This window comes from Hemitrygon akajei, chromosome 25 (genome assembly GCF_048418815.1).
Source record: "Hemitrygon akajei chromosome 25, sHemAka1.3, whole genome shotgun sequence".
In the NCBI taxonomy this organism is placed as follows: Eukaryota; Metazoa; Chordata; class Chondrichthyes; order Myliobatiformes; family Dasyatidae; genus Hemitrygon; species Hemitrygon akajei.
In genome coordinates, this window is record NC_133148.1 from 15,367,826 (window position 1) to 15,379,567 (window position 11,742).

Consider the following 11,742-nt stretch of genomic DNA (forward strand, 5'->3'; position numbering starts at 1 on the left):
TGAATTCTTCCAAATATCCTGACTACATCTTCAGATCACGAGGCTTAAATTGCAAATGAGCATCATAAACCTATCATGATTCTCTAAAACAGCAGCAGACAGTATATTTTTGCACTCCAGTATGTAAGGTACAGTGCATCTTTGTTGGATGGGTTTCAATTCCACACTGATTGAAATTGGAATCAGAATGTAATTGGAATCAGTGATGTTTATCATCGCTGACATCGTGAAATTTGTTGTTTCATAGCAGAGGTATAGTACAAGACATAAATTATTATAACTTACAATAAATAAATAAACAAACAAACACAAGCAGAATAACAAGATTGTGTTGATAGTTTCAAGGATTGTTTATCTATCTGATGGCACAGAGTGGGTGTTCAGGCTCTACTTCTCCTCGATGCAATAATAAGCAGAGGGTATGTCTCAGATGGTGAGAATGCTTAATGATGGATGCCGCCTGAGGAAGATATTTATGATGGTGGAACAATTATGTCTGTGCTAGAGTTGACTGAGCCTGTAACCCTCAGCAGCCTCTTTCAATACTTCACATTGGAGCATCTACAACAGACTACACTGTATAACTAGTCAGTGCATTCTCCACCGTACATATGTTGAAATTTGCTGGAACATTTGGTGATATCCCAAATCTCCTCAGATTCCCAATTCCTGATTCTATCAATGTGTTGGGCCCAGGATAGTTGCTCTGAGATTACGTCACCCAGTAGCTTATCTAGTATCTATTGCTTATCTATTTCACCACGGACCCATCAACTACCGAAGGACCAAATCACATTTCAAAAACTTGAAAAAGTCTGCAGAAGAGTTGATGAGCCCAGGACTGCATTTATAGTAGTTTTGCCATATAGAATACTGAAAATCTGAACAAATGCGAAGAGTTCTTTCGATGTACTTGATGCATTTGATGGCATATTTGATTGAACTTTAGGTCTATTCACTGAAATCACAACTATGTTGCAATTGTTTTTGAAAAGTCAAAAGCCGTCTTACAAGCCACTACTTCTCCATCTCTTCGACGAATCTATCAAACCCAGAGACTTGCCGTCCCGTGCTCCAACAATTGTTTCAATACTACTGACCTGCCAATTGTAATTGTGACGAATGCTCCCATGCTTTACATTTTTTTGGTCTCCGACACTTTCTCGACAGTAACCTCTGACACAAAATATATATTTTAACAAATCATCTGCCATATTCTTGTTTTCCGTTATTAATTCCATCATTCTTTGGAGAAGCAGAGTTTTTGAAATTTTGCTCAGTGTTTATTTGGAGCCCAGAAACTGTATATGGCTTTCTGAATTTTATTGGACAGCGGTTGCAAACTGATCACTGTATTGCTTCTGAAGCCACCGTACTAGCTAAATGTGTTGAGAAGCCACAGAATAAATCTCAATTAAATCAAATGCTTACATTTGTCCAACATCCAACTGACTTACGCAGAGAGGTTAGAGAAACTGGGCTTGTACACGCTGGAATTAAGGAGATTGAGAGGGGATCTGATTGAAACATATAAGATGGTTAAGGGATTGGACAAGATAGAGGCAGGAAATATGTTCCAGATGCTGGGAGAGTCCAGTACCAGAGGGCATGGTTTGAGAATAAGGGGTAGGTCATTTAGGACAGAGTTAAGGAAAAACATCTTCTCCCAGAGAGTTGTGGGGGTCTGGAATACACTGCCTCGGAAGGTAGTGGAGGCCAATTCTCTGGATGCTTTCAAGAAGGAGCTAGATAGGTATCTTATGAATAGGGGAATCAAGGGATATGGGGACAAGGCAGGAACCGGGTATTGATAGTAGTTGATCAGCCATGATCTCAAAATGGTGGTGCAGGCTCGAAGGGCCAAATGGTCTACTTCTGCACCTATTGTCTATTGTCTATTGTCTATCATCAAGTGAATGCCCATTGAATATGCTTATGACTTTGATTTTTCAACGCAGTGCAGGTGGCCGTTCGGCTCACGGAAACAGCTGTACAAGACTACTGCCACCTCCGCCCACCTATTCTATCTGTCATCCTGTGGTATAATTGTATTCACTGAATCATCGCAGAGTTTTACTTCCTGAAAGTTAAGTGAACACCTCTTCTCAATGCAGCACGGGGCAAACCCGACTTCAGATGTTGCGGTCACCAATACAGAACAGATGGGCGATAATGGATGGCAATTGAAAATAGATGCGCAGGGGTCACTTACTGGTCCTTCCACACGTTACACTCTTTTACTGGGCTGTTCTTTCATGACACAATGTTGTAGCGAAATAATGAATATTTTTACAAACCTCCATGTACTGCTTTGAAGCATCAACCTCGTTACATCAAGACACAGATAATATGGTACCAAGAATTAAATAGACTAGGCTTTTTGCATGAATAAACATATTTAAAGTCACGGCAATACCATCAATCGAAAGTGTCCTTGTTAGACTGTGAAAATTATGAATATTGGTTTCAATTTGATTTCAAATCTTTCTGCTCTTTAGTCATTACACTGAAGCGGATAGCACAATTAGTTTCAAGTGATAATAAAGTATTTCGTTGTGCCCGTTAAAAGATTTGGCAACCTTAAATAGCGCCATGAAATTGGCACGGCTTTATCACATAACATAGTCTCCAATCTTGGTTCCCTTGTCCGTGCAATTTATTCAGTCGATTGTCACTAACAGGAATTAATATTCCAGAATGAAGTAAAGAATAAACATGCGATTAACGAGCTTCGGAGGTAGACAGGCATTTGGGTAAATAAATAAAATTTTTGGACAGTGTCAGACGTATCATTTTGATTTGGAAAGTTGAGAAACGAATATATAATGTAAGTGTTCTTGTGTTAAGAGGAACTAGGAAGTTAAAGAATTGGATATATATTGGCTCAACGACATTGCACGTTTACAACAAGCAGCCAAGAGTAAAATTTTGCTCACTGTCTTGGCGGGATCATAATGGTAAATAGAGCCCCTGCCAAATTCTTTGTGGGTCCTCAGTTGGATAGACAACTGAAATATGTGGGAAGGCCTTTCGATTGATTATCTGATACACATCGTTTTTAAAGTTCAACGCTTTAGATATAAAAGACCATAAGACTATAAGGCATGGAACATATTTCCTCAAAGAATTCCAATGTCAATTTGGTGTGAAAGGATCATAGATTCCAACTGATTTTTGCAAAGTTGGAATACCAAAGTGATGAGCATTATTGTTTGAAGCACTCTTCGTATTATGCATTCTACATTCCGAAAAGTAGTAATTTGAGGATTTGGTGATGTAGCGTAACAAGTTTATTCTGATTTTTAGCCAGAGCAAGGGAGACTTTTCTCTTCACATCCATCTTTCTTCGGAAGCAGGCAGCGTCTTCCCTTCATTTTGCTCTCCAAGCATATGTTGAACATGAAGATATGTTCTGATTCGCGCATTGAATCTACTAAACTTTCCTTGATTAATGCCCAATTCACTTAAATATAACCTTGTAATTAGCGAGCCACAGTTTTGATTCATAATCTACTGGAGACTGCCCCTTTCAATCTATCCGGTGCCAAGACCTCATTTCAAAAGTCATTTTCACTACAACAATCGTTAGTCCGAGCAACACAACAGAATGCTGGAGGAACTCAGCAGGTCAGGCAGCATCCATGGAAAGTACAGTCAATGTTTCGGGTCACAGCCAAAGATGCTGTCTGGCCTGCTGAGTTCCTCCAGCATTTTATGTGTGTTGCTTGGATCTCCACCATCTGCAGATCTTCTCTTATTTGTGATTGAATCTTTAATCTGAGATCTTCAGAAGGACGACTTAGTCTCATCCTTAGTTTTTTCCCTATATTTCGTCAAGTTGGACTGATTTCCAGAGTATATCAGTTTGTAACTACTAACGCCACTGTACCAATGTAGAATTTTTAAAAACCTACGATCTATAGTGATGGGTCAAACAGAAACAAAATCTATAATGATTGCTAATCTGGCTTTTACATACTACGCTTGTGATAATAAGTTCAAGTCATTTTATTTGATTGTTAGTGTTAATAATCAGAGCTTTTATTTCTAATTGAGCTAATCATAATTATACTCATCCGTTCGGCCAGCACATGATTCACCCCCTCCCCCCATACACGCACACAGAATTCTCTGTATGTTCATGTGCCTGTGCAAGACCTTCCTGAACATCTCCATTGTATCTGTATCTGCCATCAGCCTTAGTCGAGCATTCCAGACACACATCACTCTCCATACAAAACACATGAGCCGCATGTCTCTTTTCAAATTTCCCTCACACCATAAATATATGTCCTCTAGCACTACACATTTCAATCCTGTGGAAAATATTTCAGCTGCTTAGTCTTTTTATGCTTCCCATGAATTTATAAGTGCTCTCAGGATTTCTCTTGCCACGTTACTCAAGAGTAAACAATTTATGTTTCCCAAGCTCTCCTTATACCCTCTAATCCAGACAGCATTCTCTTAAACCTCTTCTGCATTACTGAAACATTACTTCCTGATGCTTGAACACAGTTCTCTGATTAATAAAGACAAACATGACATTTATCTTCTTTACCATCCTATCAAATGTGCTGCAACTGTGAGATGTCGTGATGGATTCCCATGACCTCAAAGTCTGAAAGGGTCCTGTCGCTAACTGTGTAGATGGGACTTTATTTTAGATCTTCAAGAGTGCAGCATCTATATTTGCAGGGCTAAAGCTCTATCTGAATTTTCTCTACAATTTCTGCAATTGATCTATTTTCTGTTCTAACACTTGGCAAGCCTTTGTATTATCCATAATACTACCTACCTTCCTGCCATCTACAAACTTAGTATTCCCCACATCTACGGTTGTGTTAAAGCGATGTGTATGTATATGTAATCACAAACATCTAAAGTCCTAGAACAGAAGAACATTAGTGACGTACTTGCAACTAGAATAAGAGCCATTGGTTACTACACTCTGTCTTCTGTAGACAACAGAATTATGAATGCAAACGGCCAAGTCTCTCTGGATGCAGTGCTTCTTAATATTCTATACGAGATTCCCAAGAATGGTCTTGTCGAATATCTCACTGAAACCTACGTAGACATATTCTATCTCTATCTGTACCAATCACTTCCATCTTCTCGAAAACCTCAATGATGTTACTCAGACATGCTCTGCTTTTGCACAACACCATACTGACCATCCCTAATTAGGCCATGTTTTTCCAAATGCTCATAAATTCTGTCCCTAAGAATCATCTTATTTGTTTCCCTACCTCTGTCATGAGACCCACCAATTTATTATTTCCAAATTATCGCCATCTCCATTCTTGAGCAAAGGAGCAACACGGGCTACACACACCTTCCTTGAGATACACATTCCTTGAAATCACATTTCACAAACTTGAAAAAATCTGCCGAAGAGTTGATTGGCCCAGGACTGCATTTATAGTAGTTTTTCCATATAGAATACTGAAAAGCTGAACAAATGCGAAGAGTTCTTTCCATGTACTTGATGCATTTGATGGCATATTTGATTGAACTTTAGGTCTATTCACTGAAATCACAACTACGTTGGAATTGTTTTTGAAAAGTCAAAAGCCGTCTTACAAGCCACTACTTTTCCATCTCTTCGACGAATCTGTCAAACCCAGAGCATTGCCGTTCCGTGCTTCAACAATTCTTTAAGTACTATTAACCTGCCAATTGCAATTGTAACGAATGCTCCCATTCTTTATATTTTTTCTTTGGTCTCCGACACTTTCTCGACTGTAACCTCTGACACAAAATATATATTTTAACAAACCATCTGCCAACTTCTTGTTTTCCGTTATCAATTCCATCACTCTTTGGAGAAGCAGAGATTTAAAATTTTGCTCAGTGTTTATCTGGAGCCCAGAAACAATATTGGGAATGTGTGTATATGGCTTTCTGAATTTTATTGGAGAGCGGTTACAAACTGATGATCACTGTATTATTTCCGAAGCCACCGTACAAGCTAAATGTATTGAGAAGCTACAGGTTAAAATCTCAATTAAATTTAATGCTTACATTTGTCCACCATCACCGTGAATGCACATTGAATGTGCTTATAAATTTGATTTTTCACACAGTGCAGGTGGCAGCTCCGTTCACTGAAACAGCTGTACAAGACTACTGCCACCTCCGCCCACCTATTCTACCTGCCATCCAGTGATATAATTGTATTCACTAATTCATCCCATAGTTTTACTTCCTGAAATTTAAGTGTACACCTCCTTCTAAATGCAGTACGGGGCAAACCCGACCTCAGATGTTGCGGTCACCAATACAGAACAGATGGGCGATAACGGATGGCAACTGTAGATAGGTGCGCAGGGGTCACGTATTGCTCCTTCCACATGTTAGTTTTTTCCTGGGCAGTTCCTTCATGACACAATGTTGTAGAGAAATAATGAATGTTTTTACAAATCTCCATGTGGTGCTTTGAAGCATCAACCTCGTTACATCAAGACAGTGATAATATGGTACCAAGAATTAAGAAATAGACTAGGCCTTTTGCATGAATAAACATATTTAAAGTCACGGCAATACCATCAATCGAAAGTGTTCTTGTTAGACTGTGAAAATTATGAATATTGGTTTCAATTTGTTTTCAAATCTTTCTGCTCTTTAGTCATTGCACTGACGTGGATAGCACAATTAGTTTCAAGTGATAATAAAGTATTTCATTGTGCCCGTTATTCGATTCGGCAACCTTAAATAGCGCCATGAAATTGGCACGGCTTTGTCACGTAACATGGTCTCCAATCTTGGTTCCCTCGTCCGTGCAATTTATTCAGTTGACTGTTACTAACAGGAATTAATATTCCAGAATGTAGTAAAGAATAAACATGCGAGTAACGAGCTTCGGAGGTAGACTGGGATTTGGGTAAATAAATAACATTTTTGGACAGTGTGAGAAGTATCACTTTGTTTTGGAAAGTTGAGAAAGGAATATATAATGTAAGTGTTCTTGTGTTAAGAAGAACTAGGAGGTTAAAGAATCGGATATATATTGGCTCAACTACTTTGCACGTTTACAACAAGCAACCAAGAGTAAAATTCTGCTCACGGTCTTGGTGGGATCATGATGGTAAATAGAGCCCCTGCCAAATTCTATGTGGGTCCTCAGTTGGAAAGACAATTGAAATATGTGGGAGGGCCTTTCGATTGATTATCTGGTACACAGCGTTTTTAAAGTTCAACGCTTTAGATATAAAAGACCATAAGACTGTAAGGCATGGAACATATTTCCACAAAGATTTACAATGTCAAATTTTGTGTGAAATCATCATAGATTCCAAGAGCTTTTTGCAAAGTTGGAATACAAAAGTGATGAATATTATTGTTTGAAGCACTGTTCGTATTATGCATTCTACATTCCGAAAAGTAGTAATTTGGGGATTTGCTGATGTAGCGTAACAAGGTTATTCTGATTTTTACCCAGAGCGAGGGAGACATTTCTCTTCACATCAATCCCTTCATTTTGCTCTCCAAGCATATGTTGAACATGAAAATATGTTCTGATTTGCGCAATGAATATACTAACCTTTCCTTGATTAATGCCCAATTCACTTAAATAGAACCTTGTAATTAGCGAGCCACAGTTTAGATTCGTAATCTACTGGAGACTGCTGCTTTCAATCTATCCGGTGTCAAGACATCATTTTAAAAGTCATTTTCACTACAGCAATCGTAATCCGAGCAGGTCAAACAGCATCCATGGAAAGTACAGTCAATGTTCCGGGTTACAGCCATAGATGCTGTCTGGTCTGCTGAGTTCCTCCAGCGTTTTATGTGTGTTGATTGGATCTCCAGCATCTGCAGATCTTCTCTTATTTGTGATTGAATCTTTAATCTGAGATCTTCAGAAGGACGACTTACGTCTCATCCTTAGTTTTTTCCCTATATTTCGTCAAGTTGGACTGATTTCCAGAGTATATCAGTTTGTAACTACTAAAGCCACTGTACCAATGTAAAATCAGAAAAAAAAATACCTTATGATCTATAATGATGGGTCAAACAGAAACAAAATCTATAATGATTGCTAATCTGGCTTTTACATACTACGCTTATGATAATAAGTTCAAGTCATTTTATTTGATTGTTAATGTTAATAATCAGAACTTTTAATTCTAATTGAGCTAATAATGCGTAATTACACTCATCCGTTCGGCCAGCACATGATTCACCCGCCCCCCATACACGCACACAGAACTCTCTGTATGTTCATGTGCCTGTGCAAGACCATCCTGAACATCTCCATTGTATCTTTATCTGCCATCAACCTTAATCGAGCATTCCAGACACACATCACTCTCCATGTAAAACACATGCGCCGCATATCTCTTTTCAAATTTCCCTCACACCATAAATATATGTCCTCTAGCACTACACATTTTGATCCTGCGGAAAATATTTCGGCTGCTTAGTCTTTCTATGCTTCCCATAAATTTATAAGTGCTCTCAGGTTTTCTCTTGCCACGTTAGTCAAGAGTAAACAATTTCAGTTTCCCAAGCTCTCCTTATACCCCATACCCTCTAATCCAGACAGCATTCTCTTAAACCTCTTTTGCATTACTGAAACATTACTTCCTGATGCTTGAACACAGTTCTCTGATTAATAAAGGCAAACATGACATTTATCTTCTTTACTATCCAATCAAATGGGCTGCAACTGTGAGATGTCGACATGGATTCCCATAATCGCTCCGTACCTCAGAGTTTGAAAGGGTCCTGTCGCTAACTGTGTAGATGGGACTTTATTTTAGATCTTCAAGAGTGCAGCATCTACATTTGCAGGGCTAAAGCTCTATCTGAGTTTTCTCTGGCCATTTCTGCAACTGATCTATTTTCTGTTCTAACACTTGGCATGCCTCCATTATACCACCTCCCTTCCTGCCATCCACAAACTTACTATTCCCCACATCTATGTTTGTGTTAAAGCGATATGTATGTATATATAGTCACAAACATCGAAAGTCGTAGAACAGAAGAACATTAGTGACATACTTGCAACTAGAATAAGAGCCATTGATTACTGCACTCTGTCTTCTGTAGGCAACAGAATTATGAATGCAAACGGCCAAGTCGCTCGGGATGCAGTGCTTCTTAATATCCTATACGAGCTTCCCAAGAATGCTCTTGTCGAATATCTCACTGAAACCTACGTAGACATATTCTATCTCTATCTGTACCAATCACCTCCATCTTCTCGAAAACCTCAATGATGTTACTCAGACATGATCTGCCTCGGCACAACGCCATACCTACCATCCCTAATTAGGCCATGTTTTTCCAAATGCTCATATATTCTGTCCCTAGGAATCATCTTCATTAGTTTCCCTACCACTGACATGAGACCCACCAATCAATTATTTCCAGATTATCGCCATCTCCATTCTTGGACAATGGAACAACACTGGCTACACACACCTTCCTTGAGATGCAAAAATACAAGTTATACAAAGCATTACCAATTGTAAGTCAACACGGTGCATCAACAATGATGATGCCCTCCTTCTTAATAGGCTGAATGTCTTCTATCCATGATTTGACCAATTAAATGATGCGACATCAAAGTAAGGTCCCTCTCTTTCCGGAGAACAGGCACCATGACTGCCGGCAGCTGAGGCGAGGAGAACCCTATCTAGGGTAAATCCATGCAATGCTGCAGGTCTGGACAACATACCTGGGCAGGCACTAAGGATCTGGGCGGCCCAACTGACAGGGATCTTAACGGAGATCTTTCTATTTTTCTGAAACAGTCCACTGGCCCTGCACGTTTCGAGGCAACCACCATATATCGATACCCCTGAAAACAACAATAGCTGATGTAAATGACTGTCGCCCAGTGGCACTGACTTCAATAATCACGAAGTGGTTTGAGCGGCTGAGTAATGGAATACATAAAATCCTGCCTCCTAGCTGCATTGGACCATTTCCAGTTCGCCTACAGCTCAAACTGATATGCCATTGATGGTGCCATAGACTCAGCCACTCTTGTCCACCTGGAAAAGGATGCCTCGTACTCCAGAATGTTTTTCATTGACTGCAGCTCGATGTTTAATATTATCATCCCTCAGCAGTTGGTGGCTGAGTTGTCCTCGTTGGGACTCAACACCCCTCTCGGTAACTGGACTTTGGACGCCTTGATGGAAAGACCCCAATCACTTCGTGTTGGCCGGAACATCTCCAGCTCCATCATGCTGAGCACTGATGCCCCCATGGTTGTATTCTCAGCCTGCTGTTCACGCTTCAGGCTCACGGCTGCACTGCCTGATTCATCTCAACCCGCATCACCAGCTTCACTGATGATACTACAGTGGATGGCTTCATCAGCAACAATCACGAATCAGCATTCAGAGATGGGGTATAGAGGCATGTCAAATGTTGCTAGAATAACCTTCTGAGTCTCAAGGTGGATAAGTCAAAAGAGATTATTGTGGTCTTCAGGAAGGCACAGGTGGACCTCTCTCCATGGCACACCTTTGGCTGTGCCATGGAGAGAGATACAAGAGCGCAAAGTTTCTCAGTGTGCACGTAACTTACTATCTACCCTGGACGTACAACAACTCTTTACTAGTTAGGAAGGCACGACAGCTCTTTCATGCGAACTTGAGGCGTGCAAGGCTCCCGCTGCCATTCTAACAGCTTTCTACAGAAGTGCCGTCGAGTGTCATATTGGCTGCATCATTGTGTGGTACCAAAGCTCCAAGGCAACAGGGCGCAAGATCAGAAGACAACCAAACCAGCTGAAAGGATCATTGAGGGTCTCCCACAAGCCACCCCAACCCATATATGACATTTAGCAGAAGCATTGTTGTGGATCAATACCACCCAACCCACAATCTCTTAGTCCCACTTCCATCCGGAAGGAGGTAAAGAAGCGTCAGGAATAGGTCTGCCAGACAGGGTAACAGCTTTTTCCCTGAAGGCTGTGAGACTTATGAATACTCTGCCACAACTGGGGTCCCGTTACTAGGACTGAGAGCTGTTTACTGGTTACACGTGTAGCGTTTTACAACATGCACTTTCAATTATATTTTATTAACTCATTTATAGTATAATTCATTGGTTGACGTGCTGTGTGATATCTGTTGTGTTGAAGCACTGTGGTCTAACTGTACTGAATGTTATATTATTTGGGTTGTACTGTCAAATGACAATGAACTTGAACTTAAACAAAGTTGTTGGTCAACGGTAATTGCACCTATCGCCTCTATCCAGAAGACTTCAAAGTAATGATTTTAAAGTGATCTAACGTTACCTATTTCCTTGTCAAAATTTCCTAGCATCTTAGCATGCTCCACTCTGATCTCATTATCCTGTAAAGATTTCTCCTTGGTGAAAACCGACGCAAAATGCACGTTTAAAACCGCACTGCTGTCTCTCCAAAAACATGCTTCCTACTTTTTCTGTCAGTGGTTCTATCCTCGTCCTAGTTATCCCCTATCTCTTGATATATATGTCCGCCTTGCCAAAATTTGATTATAGCACCTAATTTAATACTGAACGTCTTTTCGGGCTTCTTTCTATTTTCTCGGTATCACTGTTCGATGTTATCCTCCTAAACCTTATGAATGATTTATTTTTCTTATTGACTAAATTTGCCACGCCTGTCACCATCGAAGGTTCCTTAGAAGTTGTATATTCCATTCAAGTTCCACAGTTTTATGAGTAACATCGACCTTCGGAGGTTGATAATTATTCACATCCGTTGCCCATCTGCTTCTTCCCTTCACTTCA